We start from the raw sequence: 15,932 nt of genomic DNA, 5'->3' as shown, positions 1-15,932 counted from the left end.
AAAGCATGAGAGAGATGAGGAGAGAGGGAGAGAAGCAGAAGAGAGAAATGTCCATTTTCTATCCTCTGTTTTACTCCTCTAATGTGTCCACAGTAGCAGGGCTGGACCAGGATGAGGCCAAGAGCCAGGGACTCCACGCTGCTCTCCCACCTGAGTGGCAGGGACCTAAGTATTTGAGCCACCCTCATCTGCTTTCCCAGGCACACTAGCTGGAAGTTGGATTGGAAGTAGAGCAGCCAGTTCTAGAAGTGGCATAGAAGCCTTACAAACAGTGGCTTAACTTACTCAGTCCCAGTCCTCAACCTGACATTTTTGGGTCAACCCATTCTGCTGTGCACATCCCTGGATCATCTGTTTCGTAGTAGCCCTTGTGTGATGATCAATGCTCTTTGTCCTATCATGTTCATTTCTTCTTCTTCTCTGCGTTGTCTGGACCTCAGGTGTGGGGTTGGGTAGGTTGACAGGGTGTGTCCTTACCGTGTTCCTACTTCAAGGGGGAAGCAATCACTTTTTTTGTGGTTCAGTGTATTAGCTGTAGGTTTTCAATAAAAACTCTGCTATATTTAGAAAGTTACATCCCCCAGTCCTACCTTACTGCAGGTTTTGAATTCGTGTTGAGGAGGAATGTATGTGTACACAGGGGTGTTTGACAGGACAGCAGGGCTATGTCCTGTGGAATTTACCTTTGCACATAAGGGTTCATCTTCTTTCAACTTCCCCAATCATCCAGTAGAAACTTAAAAATACAGATGTTTGCATTTGAAAGGCAGGTTTATATAGAGAGATAGCTTTCATTTTCTAGTTTGCTCGCTTCTTCCTGGTCTCCCATGTGGGTGTAGGGGGCCAAGCACGTTGGCCATCTTCCGTTGCTTTCCCAGGCCATAAGCAAGGAGCTGGATCAGAATTGGAGCAGCTGGGATTTGAACCGGCCCCACAGGGGATGCCAGCATTGCAGCAGATGCCTCACCCACCAAGTCTTGGCACTGGCCCCCAACTTTTAAGTGTACTACCAAAGGCAGCGTCAGGAAGACTGGTGTCCAGTCAGATATCAAGTGGAGGAGCAGAGCCAGCAGGGGACAATTTGGACACACTCACTGTAAGGATTGTGCGATAGGAAGGCTTGTCTACCAGTGTCAGGGCAGCCCAGCAGGGGCAGCTGGAGTCGCTGGCCACAGGTGGAATGCTCTTCAGACAATCCTCTGCTCTTAGGAATGGTTGGATCTCACCCAAGTGGGTAATAGCAGATAACCTCTCCTGGTTGCCATCCAATTATTCTGTGCTATAGCTGCACAGCAGGGACCTCCATCAGTTCACGGAAAATGGAATTCAAAGGTAAATGTAGTTTGGCGCCCAAATGTTTGAAACCCATGCCAGCTTTCGCAATATGCACATTTTATGTGCATATGTTTATTTATTTCCTGCGATTTAAAAAAAGAATTAATTTATTTATTCATATTGGAAAGTCAGCTATACAGAGAGGAGGAGAGACAGAGTGGAAGACTTTCTAATTCACTCCCCAGGTGGCCGCAACAGCTGGAGTTGAGCCGATCTGAAGCCAGGAGCCAGGAGCTCCTTTTGGGTCCCTCACTCAACTGCAGGGTCCCAAGGCCTTAAACCATCCTCAACTGCTCTCCCAGGACAGAATCAGGGAGCTGGAAGGGAAGTAGAGCAGCCGGGACATGAACCAGTGCCCATATGGGATCCTGGTGCATGCAAAGTGAGGATTTAGCCACTAGACTTCCATACTGGGCCCTTCTGTGAATGGTTTTAGGACCCCCCCCCCCTCATATACCAAGTGCCTCCAGGGCCACAGACTAGAGGTATTTCTAGAGCTTGAACAGCTGGGGCTCAAAGTCCAGCCTGGTGCACACATCACAAAAGCCCGCACAGGAGCCGAGGCCAGCTGCCTCACACACTCCTGCTTTCCCAACCCCAACCCCACCCTGCAGCTGTGAAGGGACCAGTCCACACCCAAGGGCTGCAGCGCAGTTTTCAGAGGGTCTTGTGCTTGGAGAAGCAGCAGGTAGGTCAGTAGATGTGAGAAAGCCACATTTCCAGAGTCTCCTAAGTCACAACTGTGTGACTCAGAACAAGGAAGGAGTGGGAGTGGGTGGAAGAAGAGGCAGGACCTGTCCCTGATGGCCCTGGAAAGATTCTAACGACTTCCAAAGAGACCTCTCCACTTTACCCACAGGAACTTGGCTGTGGAGGAATGAATACAAGTTCAGCCTTCCACCGGCAGGAGAGCCTGCTGCAGCAGGAGCCAGCTGTGGGATCTGCAGGAATCCTCATCGAGTCCCCCCCGATTTTTCCTCAGTTACTGCCCAGAGCCCTGACTCATCCCTCTGGGGGCGTCTGGCCTGCGGACAACCCCTGTGTATCACGGATTGTAGACCTTCCTTTCACACGGTGTGAGAAGATCAGTTCTTCATCGCCCAGGAGACCCATGCTCCTTTGTGATGCGTTCTCTGCCAATGTCAAGTTGATGTTTGTAAACGAAGATGTGATGAATCTTTCGGGCTGCACCTTGATGGCTGTGGAGCTGTTTCATCCCTGGGCTGATGACCTTTGGATTGGCTACTGCAGACATGTTGACTCTGGAATCCTCTCCCTTTGCTTCTGCCTGCCAAGTTTCCCTCCTCAGTCATTTGTCCTCGCCATGGAATGGGGCATGCTGCAATGCCTGTTTCTCTTGCCAGCTTTTCAGCAGTCTTCTCTTTACCGGGAAGCCAACAGCTGGCAGATCTCACGGGGCCCTGATTTCATCAATAATGAACTTCAGAATCTAAACAGGAATGCTCGTGTTGACTTACTAGGGAACCGGATCAATGTATGTAGCTGAGGCCAGCCGATGAACACAGGAAGACAACACAAAGCAAAACGCCCATCAACAGCTTTCCTTGGAAGACCTACAAACTGGCTCCAAGCAGAGTCTGCTTTCCTTGGAGAAAAGCTCAGGAACTTGAGTAGGTCTGTGACTCTCACATCGGCTCTTTTCACTCACGATCAATCAATAGCCTTGCAAGCATTGCTGCCCTGTTAGCATAATGCCCATAGCATTAGGGCCTCGGTTGTTCTCCAGCAGGTCAGTGAGTGAGCGTTCAGCACAGAGGCCTTGGAGGTGTGTGGGAAAAGGAGTAGGCCAAGTCTGGTCTGGCACTTACATTCTATGGACATGATCTTTCCAGATCAGGTTTAGATTCACAGCAAAACCGGGAGGAAGTTATAGAAGTGTCCCACGTACTGCTGGTCCCAACACATAAATCTCCCCTATTAACAATATCCCTCAGCAGAATGGTGAGTTTGTTACAATGGATAAACCTACCCTGTTGCATGTTCACCCAAGTCCACAGTTCTATTAGAGATCACTCTTGATGGTGCTCTACATTCTGTGGGGTTGGAGAAACGTATGGGGACATGGATCCACCATTCCAGTATCCTACTGAGCAGTGTCACAGCCTTAAACCTTCCTTGTGACCCACCTCTTCATTTTTCCCTAGCCAGGCCCAGGAAGAGACCAAAGCTGGTCCCGGGGAGCGCAACCCAGCTCTTAGTATTTGGGTCAACATGACTGCTTCATTAGGTGTGTATTATCCATGGAGCTGAGCCAGGACCCTAACTTGGGTATCCCGATGTAAGGTATAGGTGTTGTAACTTCTGGGTTAGACACCTGTGTCTGTTTTAACCTTATGATGGGTGGAGGTGGAAGATGCACTCCCACCGTGTGCCTAAGTGAAGGTAAGAGTCTAGTGGGTAACCAACATAGTACTGCCAATTGCTAGTTATTGCATAATGGTTGCTGTTGTATCTGGCATTTTTTTTTGTGATCGTTCCATGCTTACTTGCAGAGCGTATATAATTTCTGCTTTCAGAGAGCTGAGATGGATGAATAAGTGACATGCTCCTTTTCAACTTGACTTGTGATGTTGTAAATGAGCTCTGTTAGAGTCCCCTGCCATAACTGTGACTGTGCTCAGGTCGATTTCTCCAGGGAATCATGTCTTTATTTGAAGTGATACAGTAAGACCTAATTCTTGATGCTTGCTTTTGCTTTGCATCCCTGTGAAAAATGCTAACCCTGGCAGCTGGGAGTCGGCCTGCTTTCTAGTTCCCCTGGCCATCTTCGCACTGGTAGATATTGGTAGCCAGACCCCCACATGATCGTGTTTCCTTTTTCTTGCAGGTTGCGGCAGTCTTGTTCCTGAGCACAGAGGACTCCGCAGCCTGGACAGCTGTTCATCTGCGTGACTCCTCTCCCTTTAACCCATGCTGCACACAGGAGAAGCAGGAGCTTCTTCCCAGGTGGGTTCAGGGGTTTAGCACTTAGATTATCTTCTGCTGCGTTAATAGGAACATTAGCAGGGAGCTGGATTGGACTTGAAGCAGTTAGAACACAAACTGGCACCTCGATGGGATGCTGACATTGCAGATCGTGGCTTAACCTACCATGCCACAACGTCAGCCCCATATTCAGTAAGATTGTAAGTGTTTATATCTCCACATTGAGTGCATGTGCGCATTGGGATGATCTTTTTTTTTTTTTCTTTGCCACAGCTAAAAACCCGAGAGGGAAAGAAGAAAGCTTATTTCAGTCTACAGTTGGGACTTCACAGACCCAAGATGGAGCAGCCCTGTTTGGCATCAGGTGGAGGGCAGCAGTGGTGAATGTATCTGGAGGGAGGATCTTGGGGTGAGCCAGGAAGCACTCTTGGGTTATATAACCAGGCCTCTCAAGAATGACCTGCTCAGGGCCAACCCCCAGTGACCCAAAGACTTCTCACCCAGCTTATCTCCCAGATGCCATTATTAGGTCATCAATTGTGGTCAGGACTCTGATTGTCATGAGTCTGTGACTTTGGGGGTTAAAAATCCAAATGAGTGGGTAGCTCCATTCTGATTAGGTCATAACGTTCTGTATGCGTTTGTGATTTGGCTTTGCTTTAGGTTTTGTGCAAAGCTTTCATTATCTTATACATATTTTATAGACTACTTGTGTTAGCTAAGTCATGCCCAGCACAAGGAATGGAACCACCTGGCTCAGTCCCTGCCAGCGAGGCACCTTTCTGGGTTGAGTATGTCCCAGGCTGATTCTGCCTCCCTCTCGTCTTCTCGTTGGCACTCCCCTGCCCCCAGTGTCAAGGCAGGGCACTGTGCTGTTTTCCTAGGGGTGCTCGTACAGCTAAGGAGAGCATGTCTCTGTTTCCTTTGTAGAATCCTTTCTGGCACGATGCTGAGGTGGGAAGATGATTTTGCCAGAGGTCTTAGAGACTCCTTAGGGTACCTGATCCCATTTCTCCCTACTCTGCTGAATTCAATGGCCAGGCCTGGGACCAGTGGTTTCATTCACTTGTCACCATTTACGAATGAGGCTGATCTGATACATTCAATTATTGGCTATACGGCCATGAGTCACAGACTGTCCCTTTGTCAGGCATTATTTTTAAAAGACTGCCTACATTTTGTTGTTGTTGTTTTTCTCAAGAAAAATGACCTAATGTTTTCATTAGGCATTTGGCCTATACGTGGGGAGGTGAAATGATTGGAAACAAATGCAAGAGATATGAACGTGTGCCTTCCATATTTAGACTCAGCACCCATTCATGTGATGATGAGAATTCTCTGGAGTCAGTCAGAGGGATGGCCTGCTTGGCTAGAGGAAGACAGCACCAATGCTTACTGAGCATTTGCACATGGTGGCGCCGAGCCATCTGACACTGATGGTATAGAGGGCAGTGTGGGGCATCCTTAACGCCAACTGATGACTGAGCCCCACACAGGGGTTTCATACACAAGTATGCTTAAGCTCCTTAAGAGTCTCTATGTTTTAATTTTTATTTATTCATCTTAGAGAGACAGAAAGAGGTACAGACAGGCAGACAGCTGGCTCCTGTACAGTGCTTCACCTCTGAAAGCCTACAATGGTGGCCCTTGGGCCAGGCTGAAGCTGGGAACCAGGGACTCCACCTGGGTCTCCTCTGTGGGAGGCAAGAACCCAACCATCCCCGGCCATCACTGCTTCCTCGCACGGTCCACAGCAGCAGAAAGCTGAAGCAGGCCAGAGAGCCAAGATTTGAATCTAAAAACTCCAAGACAGACATCTTTAGGCTCAGGGATTTCCTTTCCACCCCCACCCCTCTGATTTCCCCTATATTACAACAGTGATATAGTCCTTCAATGACGTTCGCACAAGTCCATCATTTTTCTATTTAATTTATCATGACATGGTAGGTACAGACAACGGTAGGAATACAGCATCCTATTATCAAGACAGATTTAACAGTTTCATTGGGAGTCCGTCTTTTATTCACAAGCATCTTTTATGCACTGCATCTTTACTTCATGATACAGACATGGTCATCACTAGCCCCCATGCCCACCTGAGTCTATGCGCTTTAACAAGTTCTGCAGGTGATTTTGAGCGATGGGCTGTATCAAGCACACATCCATTGCTGATGGCTTCTGAAGCCATGTGGATCCTGACTCAGCGGGATTTGACTGGTGGTCTTGGGGGGCTCTGGTCTCTGATCCTGTTAGAATCTCCTGCGATAGAGCTGACATTCAGAAGGCCAAAGCGCAATCTGGAAGGAAGGATGCTGGGTGGCCCGAGGTCAGGGTTACTATCAGCAGGGCTTCCGGGGTTGAGCCAGGAGGACTCAGTCTCAGGGTTTTAGTAAGCGTCATTAACAAACACAACAGAGGCACAGTGATGGGCTTGGAGGGGAACACGTGATGCTGGAATTGGGCATTTTGAGTTGGAGTTGCTGGTGCGTTATCACCAGAGAATCCCTCTGAGAAAAGCAAGACTGATGCCAAGGGAAGGCAGGGAAGGGCTCCAGAGCTGCCCGCGTGGTGGAGCCACTGAGCAAGAGAACTGTTATCACGCATGACACTTGTCCTTGCTGGTGACTTTCATCCCTGTTGGTGACATTGATCATTCCCGGGGACATCAATTACCCATAAGGGACAAAACCCTCAAAAACGAGCTGGCTCTTTTGAAGGAAAGCTTTGAGTGGCTCTAACTCACACAAAGCTATGCTCCCTCAAGCCAGGTCTGTGACCCTGAGCCCATACACGGTTCTGAGTGTTCTTGGCCTTGACTCTGATGAGATGTGTGGAGATAGAGTAAAGTCCCTTTAACATCTAAGGAAACTTTCCTCATAAAAGATAACACCTCCTTACCACCTGCTCCACTCTGGAATGCCCCCCTGCTCCACGCACATGACCTCCTGTTAAGAGGTTGTCAGGATCGCACCCGGTTCCCCCCTCATGCATTGGTATAGTAGTTTTACTATTGTTTAGTGCTGCTTTGAGTCTGTTGTCTATGAATTACCAGATTTGATCTTGATAGGCTATATTGTACTTTTTCCTCACTCTTTTTATGGTCCTGAAAGACTTCCCTGCACTCCCTCCCCATCACGGATTAACATAGCGTATTGAGGGTAGAGTAGGTTTTACAGTTTTTTGATGTAGATCTTAAGTATTCTGACATTAATTGTTGGTTTATAGATTATATCGCATTATCTTATTGCATTGGATACAGGTTGTTAGAGATTGCACTAATATTACAATATACAGGTACTATCTTCCAAGTTGTCATCTTTTCATCTCAGATTAAGGCAAACATGTGGTATTTAACCTTTTGGGATTGGTTCATTTCTCTTAGCATGATGGATTCCAGTTGGGCCCATTTGTCCACAAAGAACTGCATTTCGTTTTTTTTTTTAATAGCTGAGTAGTATTCCATAGAGTAGATGAACCATAGCTTTCTTATCCAGTCTTCTATTGATGGGCATTTTGGTTGCTTTCAGGTTTTTGCGATTGTAGATTGTGCTGCTATGAACATAGGCGTGCATGTTGGTTTCTTGTGTAGGAGATGTTTTGGATATATCCCTAGGAGTGCTATTGCTGGATCATTCCAACCATGAAGACTCCCAGACCTTCACCACAAACTATTAATACGAGCAACAAGGACTACATCCCAACTGCCAAGGAGGCCACAGGGAATTGGATGCCCTCGGGGGCCGAGTACTCTGAGGTCACCCACCCCCAACCGGAGCTTCCGCAGGGGATGGAAGAAGTCCAAACACTACCGTGCAGAAACCAACGTCATCAGAAAGACAACCAGAAGCCCTGAGCGGTCCGCAGAAACAGAACAATAAACGTCCTTCTGGACCAGGGAGGAGAGCTTTCTCTGGTCTGAGCCTGGCTCCAACTCTGGACCCCCACCCTCCCTCGCAATGACCATTGGGGTCTCTCCGAAAACCCCTCATAGCAAACAAACAATCCTACAAATTAAAAAAAAAAACTAAAATAAATAGACAAACAACAAAAAGTAGAGCTTGGAATCTGACAGGAAAGAGCTGGCGTGGATTGGCTCATGCCTCGCTGGGTGGGACACAAAGATTAGTCACTCCTCACCATGGTGTTGAGGATTTTCCTGCACACCCCCCCCGAAAAAAATGTTCTGCACCTTAATTGTCGACAAATGTCTTGTTAGAGTTACAAGCCAGTCTAGATTATCCTAAAATCTGCCAAGATCAGCAAAATTATACTTCAACACAACAAATGGCTAAATACTAAAATGAAATAGACACGAGACAGCTGAATGGTACCTTATAGCCATTTTAAGGTATATAGCAGCCGGTCCTGTATATAAACTAAAATTGAAATGTCAATGAGCTAATCATAGATTGTGGTTAAGAACTTGCTTTTTTTTTTTTTAACATACTGATTACTCAAAACCATGTGAATTATAATGTTGCAAATTGCTGTTGATGTTATATTGGGACTCTTAATTGACTGGGATGATATTCTACCAGCTCTGACTTTGGACCAGAAATGGTCTCCCCAAGAAACTGTTCAACCCATCTGGACAATAAGTAGCTGGACTTTATGCTTGGTATACATTTGCAAGGAAAGAATCTTGATTGAATTTGAACTGTAATACTACATCAAGGTGGAGGAATCCACCAGGGGGGAGGGGCGTGGGGAGGGGTGGGGGGATTCCCAGAGCCTATGAAACTGTCACATAATGCAAAATAATTAATAATAATAAAAAAAGAGAACACCAGAGGAATTCCAGTAAGAGAGGCAACTTCCCCATGGGAGAAGTCCTAGGACTTTGCGGGATTCTCCCTGGAGTCTGGGTCATGCAGAGGGCTGCTTTCGTCTCTCTCTCTCTCTCTCTCTCTCTCTCTCTCTCTCTCTCTCTCTCTCTCTCTCTTTCTCTCTCTGAAAACCTGAAGCTGCTTCTGCAGTGCCTGCCTTAGCCACCAGGAGCTGTCCGCCACGCAAAGGCCAGGGTGTGTGTGTAGAAGAGACAGACCTTGACAAAGAAGGAAGGGACAGGGCTGAGAGGCTGTGGACGGGTTTCTGCACAGGTCAGGAGAGGCCCTGGCTGCAGAGGTACAACTTCCTGGCCTCCAGATACTGGAGCCAGACCCTGGCACGGAGAGTGCAGATATGAGCAAAAGGATGCAGTGGCCCCTTCCAAATCCCAGCCCTCCGCCCTGGCCTGTCCATCGCTTGAGCCCAGGAGAACAGCTTGGCTAATTGCTCTTCCAGAACCAGAGCTTGCTGACATGAGGCTGAGTGCCAGCAGCTAAGCCTGTTGGGCTTACGCAGCCAAACTGCTGTGCTGGAGCCTGTTAGCATGACCAGCCTGTGGTTCTCCCACGATTCTTACTCCATGGTCTGCTGTTGGGCCACGGCCTGAGACTCACACCACCCCTCAGCTGCTCGTCTTTGGCGTGCCTGCACCTGCTCCCACCTCCAGGCAGCAACCCTGGCTCATCTCAGCCTCTTGGGTGGCAGCAGCTGGCTGCTGGAAGCCCCTTCTTTCTTGATAAAAGCATGATGAAAACTGTATAAATAACATCTGTGATTTCTATTCTTCTTGCTTGGTCATATATGGAGTGGTTAGTTGAAAACCCTCCTCTGGGTAAAGGATTTTTTTAAAAAAAATATTGATTTATTTTTATTGGAAAGCCAGAATAACAGAAAAGAGAGGTGGAAAGAGATGTTCCATCTGCTGGTTCACTCCCTAGGTAGCCACAGCAACCAGAGCTGAGCTGATCTGAAGCCAGGAGCCGGGAACTTCTTCTGGGTTTCCCATGCAGGTGCAGGGTCCTAAGGCTTTGGGCGGTCCTTGACTGCTTTCCCAGGCCACAAACAGAGAGCTGGAAGGGAAGTGGAATAGCCGGGACATGTCCAGTGCCCATATGGGATCCTGGTGAATGTATAAGGTGAGGATTTAGCCACTGAGCCATTGTAACGGGCCCAAGGTTTTTAAGTTAACGTTTAGCTTTAGCTCTTAATCTTTTTCTTTTCCCTCTCCACACCTGAATGTGGAGGAAGAGAACAACACTTGATGTCCTGAGCGCGTTTGTGAGCTGGGTAACATGGGGCATGGCCTGCTAGTCCAAGGGAGGGGGGAGTATCCTTAGTGAAACCATAGATACGCTGGTGCTGCAGTGGGCAGTGCTGGACTCAGCCCTGTTGCAGCACGCAGTGGGGTTTATTATAAAGTGAGGGTCAAGGATCTGTGTTCTTTCCTGCCTCACACCTTATTTTATCGTTACCGCCTTGCCTGAAGCAATGAGAAACCCATGTGTGAATGTGTGGGATAAACATCGGTCAGGTGAAGATGGTACATTTGAAAAAATATCACCCCAACCCGTTACAAAATTCCCCTTGCTCTAAAGGTGATTCTTTCTCTTGTAACATTGCACAGAGGGTTCATATTTGCTGCAGAAAAAAATTCATAAAACCTGCAAACAATTCAAGGAGAACAACTATCTTCTGCCCCACCGACGGGCTTGGGTTTGGGCTCTGGGTCATTGCTGGAGTCAGACGCCCCTCGTGGCATTTGCAGCAAGCTCACCAGGGGCAAACAAACCAGCTCCTTCGTGCTCTAGTTACTTCATCTAGGATGAGATCTGGGGGAGGATTAAGTACCCTAAAGGCCCTCTAGTCCTCCCAGTGTCTCAGTGTCTGGCATGTAAGAAATATTTAATGAATACACCGTAGTTACTATTTTTCATGGACTAATCCAAAAATTTGAAATCTGAAATGCTCCCAAATCTGAACTTTGTGAGCATCCCATTGAGTTTCAGAGCATTTTGGATTTTAGATTTTTGAATTAGGGTTGCTCAAATAGCAAAATGTAGTCTATGAAAATATACCTAAATTTGAGGAGTCTCTGGAATGAAGCCCTTCTGGTCTCAGGTGGTCTGGAATGAGAGATACTCAGCTTGCATCGAGGAAATGAATATAAACTGTGAATACTGTCTGTCACCTTTTCTGAAATTTAACAATATATTGGAAAAACATAGTACCAAGCCAGTGGTCAGAGGTGCATACCTCGATTTTAGTGGCTCTGCTGTGATGTAACCCTCTCTTTTAGACATATTTTCACTATCACTAGATAATGTAAGCCACTCTGAAATGAGCGTGATTGGCGGTGTCTGTTTGTAGGTGCATATGCTCATTTGCTTTAGAGAAGTTCTCAGAAACGGAGCCACAGGCCTAATAGGAAGTTCTGCTGTGACAGCCATCCAGCAAGGATGTACCGAGTGTATGTCACAGGCAGGATCAACGAATGCTCACTTCTCTGTTTACTTTTCCAACACTGGGTACTAGAATTCTCTATGTTCTTCCGCAGTATGACAAGAAAATAAATGACTTCATTGGTGTTTCGATTTGGATTTCCCTATTGCTGATGCCTTCAATTATTTTAAATACTTAATTAGAAAAAAAAAAACATTAGGAGCACATCAGATAATACAGAGAGATGGTTGTGGAGTTGTAGGATGGACCCCTCTCTCCTACTTTATCGCCTTAGTTATCTGAACCAGCAAGCCATAGGTGGCTTATTTGCTTCCATACATAGCTTACCTGTGACAGATGCTGAGTGAAGGGCTTTGAGTGTTGCCCAGAGATTAGGCACTGAGTTAGGAGGGGGCCACACTGCACTGCTTTGGCTCTCCAGGGTCAGCCCAACCCCAGGATATTGAGCTCTGGGGACAAATTCTATCAGACCTCAGACTGGCATGCTCACGAGGAAAATCAGGAACATTTGGGAAAATACATAGACACGTGGAAGATGAGCACTGAAAGGTCATGTTTTAGTGTCTTGGAAAACTGGAAACCCTTTGCCTCTGTGGTGTAAGACATTCCCATGTCTTTCTGTCCAGGAAGATTCAGTCAACATTTCCTTTAGCAGTGCTTGAGTGTCAGGCCATAGGGTCTCAACCCTTCCCAGAATGTATACTGGTTTCTGAGCGTGGCCCAGGGAGGTGGATCCACGGTCAGTCCCTGGAAGGGTTGCTCCTCTGGGTGATTCCCACTCCCTCATGGGCTCCCTGGACACTCTGTAGGCCAGTTGATCTCTGGGCACTTTTTTTCTTTCAGTTGTCTATAGTGTGTGAATGAGCAGGACAAGCCCACAGGCTCAGGCCTGCATCAGAGTGCAACTCCTTCACTGGCATTTCAGCTAGTGTCTGATCGTGGCAGCCCTAGAAGGGCTGCAGCCAGGTTCATAGTGTACAGGGAGGCCTGGAACTCAACCCACAAGATGCCTAATGTGCATTCAAGGAAGAAAATCAGGCAGTCACGCTATGGTACAATGCCAGCAGTTGTAATGGCAGCATGGTAGGGGTTAAAGGCCTGATCACACCCAGTCATCTCACACTCATCATGAACCTCAGACTTTCTGGTTTCAGAACAATCACAAATGAATCAAACGTTGAATCATCTGAAAAGTGCTGGAGTATCTTGATCTGCAAATGCCAGTGGCTTCACCCTTTTGATAGGACCAAGCACACATAGGCTGTGAGATCTTACAGGCTCAGTTATTACAACGTAGTTCAGTGATCATCATCAGACCAAAATCGTAAATGCTTTAAGACTTTTTACAGAGGAAGCTAAGGAGATAGGCCTACAAATGAAAACATACTAGACGGCAAACAGGAGGACTTGGTCATCCATGTCCACATCCCAAAGCAGTGACTCTTACCCACATGTCTACGTCTACCCCACAAGGTGCAATTCCAGGGCTTTGTGGTCCCTCCAAGGGCAGCCGGTGGAGCTGCAAGGCCACATTCTGACTGGACTCAGATGCTCAGCATTCGTTTATTTCAGCTGGTGGCATTTATTCAATAGACACACACAGCAGTCCTGACCCCCTTTTGTTCAGATTTCCCAAGTAGACTGGTGTTTCCCCCCAGATCCATTGAGCCTTGGTTGCCAACATTAAATCCACACGCAAATACACATAGAAAAGTAGGCGTGGTGCATAAGAATAGGCTGGGAACAGGGACGCAGTTTATAAGCGATGATGATGTCAACATTGGTACTTAATTTTCATAGTCATTGATCTTCCAACCGATCTTTCAGCTTCGTGGTGTTTGTCGTTGTCTTTCATTATAAGACTTCATTCTAAAAGGCACGTAGAGCGTTGGTGTTTATGAAGCATGAAAACCCAACTCATCCATACATGGGCTGATATTTATATACTAGAAAGCAAACACTAGGGAAGATGATCAGCTACTCTTGAGACACTACAAAATGTAAACTGTAGGAAAATCAATAAAAGCATTCTGAACACGAAGATCTAGGTCTGGGCTCGCTTCGGCAGCATATATATTAAAATTTAAATGAAACAGCAAAGATGAACACGGCCCCTGTACAAGATGACATACAAATTGGTGAAGTGTTCCATATTAGGTAAAAACAAAAACAAAAACAAAAATCTCGGTCTTAAAATAACACTTTAATTTCAAATAATTCTATTATTTAAAAAGAACACTTCCTAGCTAAAACAATGTAGGTCCAGAACCCATGAGTGGTGCATTCTGATGGTACCAAAGCCCTTCCCAGGCAAATCAATGATGACTTTAACCAGGCCAATACAATTTAAATGTGACCTCTAATTCTGAAGCTGGATACACTCTTCCTTTGTAAGAGTGTGTTTTAAACACCATCAGTGAAGATCCCGGGAGGGTAGTGGAGGTGGTGGAAGTCTAGAACTACTGGTTTTCCCATCAGTCCCTGATTCCCACTTCCACAAAGCGAGCCCAGAGGGGAACTGGACTAGCAGATCACCCCCAGTCTCCACCTCCATTCCACAAGAGTGATCAGACATGGTGGGAGCAAACGCCTGGGCCACAGGGAGCAGACCGATACACACCTGAGGTCAGGCCACGTGCATGGGTGACAACTTACCGGCCACAAGCAAACTGTCATCCCTTTTGGGGGTGGGGGGCAGGGGGTCGGAGCACAGCCTGGAGAGGTTCAGCTGGGCATGTGATCTCCCCAAACTGCTCCGAAGGCACTCTAACCTGGCCCTGCCCCTCCTACTGCCTTATCCTGCCTTCTTCACTGGCCTCTGTGACCCCCAAGGCACTCCCTAAAATGTCCGCAGGTGACCCCACTCCTGGGCTGTCTCCAGGGAACCCGCCTTAGGTAGCAGGCTGTGTTTGTGGCGGGGCAGCACACTGACTGCATGAAGTGTCCTCGGAGGCAGAGAAACTTGCAGATTAAAGTTTGAGATCCTCTGTGTTCAGGGAGTCAAGGCTCCGGCAGGGGAGCGATCCTTCTCCCGGGCTCTCCCAGCCCTATATGTCGGAGCCAGGAACCGAGGCCCCGCTTCTTTCAATCCCACATGGACCTTTCTGAAGCCGGTGCCCTGCCTCCACAGTCCTCACCCTGGGACACACCTGGAGGTTTCTTTCTTGAATCCTGGATTCTTTTCTTTCAGAATATTCAATCCTAGCAACCTTGAATCTTTACCTTTTATATCATGACCGTTTTTCTATATCTACACTCTTCTAAAAGTGTAGGAAATTTTCCTAAATCGTAACGGTTTGCATTCTGAAAAATTCCTTGCTTTAACGTTAACCCACTGTTTTATTTGATAGAGAGACACTCATCGAGACAACCAGAGAGAGAGAGAAAGAGAGAGAGGAGAGAGAGAGAGAATTTCCATTCACCATTTTGCTCACCAGTGCCTGCAACTGTCACGGGGTCCTACAGCCAGGAGAGGAGTCGGGAAGGCACTCCCTGCATAGCCAATCAGCTAGTCCGCCAGCACTCCCTTCAGGACGCTCGGGTGAGGAGCAGAACCAGGAGCTGCTCCCACTCACTCGAACACTCTGATATGGGATGTCCATGTCCAAATTGCTTGCAGATGCCTGCTGTTGACTTCCCTCCCTCCTTCTTCCCTCTCTCTCTTCTCCCCCTTTTCCCCTCCTTCCTTTCTTCTTCCCTCCCTCCTTCCCTTTCTCCCTTCCTCCCTTTTAAACGAAAGAACCAAGATATGTGAACCAAGAATCCTTCAGCTGCTGGGAAATGCCAATGTATTGAAAGCATTCTGCCAAGTGCTTTGAGTCGACTGTTACAGTCAGTGAAGTGATTTAGTCTGGACTGAGAACCCACATGTACTAATTCATTCTGTAGAAAGGCTGGGTAGCATTTGAATTTTTGCTACTATTTAAGTGCTCCACATTCATTATAATGGTTTTCTTTCTGGAAATGACTTTGTTAATGGTTTATTCCTACTTAAGTTACTCATTAGAGCTCCGGCATGAGAAAAGAAAGTGGACTGTTACCTGAGTTGGTGTTTGAACTCTTCACACTAAATTGAAAATAACTTTTCCTAGTCCATGCAAACAGGCAGAAGAAAGAGTATCCTTCAAATGACTTTGCAAGATGTGCTTTATTTTAAGTCAGCCCTGAACCCAAACTACGCAGGATCATTTTTTTTTTTTTGACATATTCTAGCTCATTCAATGCTTTTTCTCAGAAACTGCATTTTCCTATGGAATGAAAACTACATTTCAATCCTAATTGTTGTCATGCTACAATGTCATTTAATGAAGAGGTTGTATTACCAGTAATAATAATTTAAGAAAAGGCCATTTTTATTTCCCCAA

General features: G+C 46.9%; 1 non-coding gene across 1 annotated transcript; it reads left to right on the top strand.

Annotated features, from left to right (window-relative positions):
• Positions 1–13,620: 13,620 nt before the first annotated feature.
• On the top strand, positions 13,621–13,726 carry LOC118758123 (U6 spliceosomal RNA). The gene has a single exon (XR_004995548.2). It is a non-coding gene; the product is annotated as a U6 spliceosomal RNA (small nuclear RNA).
• The last annotated feature ends 2,206 nt before the right edge of the window (positions 13,727–15,932 follow it).

Source organism: Ochotona princeps, chromosome 18, assembly GCF_030435755.1.
Source record: "Ochotona princeps isolate mOchPri1 chromosome 18, mOchPri1.hap1, whole genome shotgun sequence".
In the NCBI taxonomy this organism is placed as follows: Eukaryota; Metazoa; Chordata; class Mammalia; order Lagomorpha; family Ochotonidae; genus Ochotona; species Ochotona princeps.
This window is presented reverse-complemented; position numbering and strand designations above follow the sequence as displayed.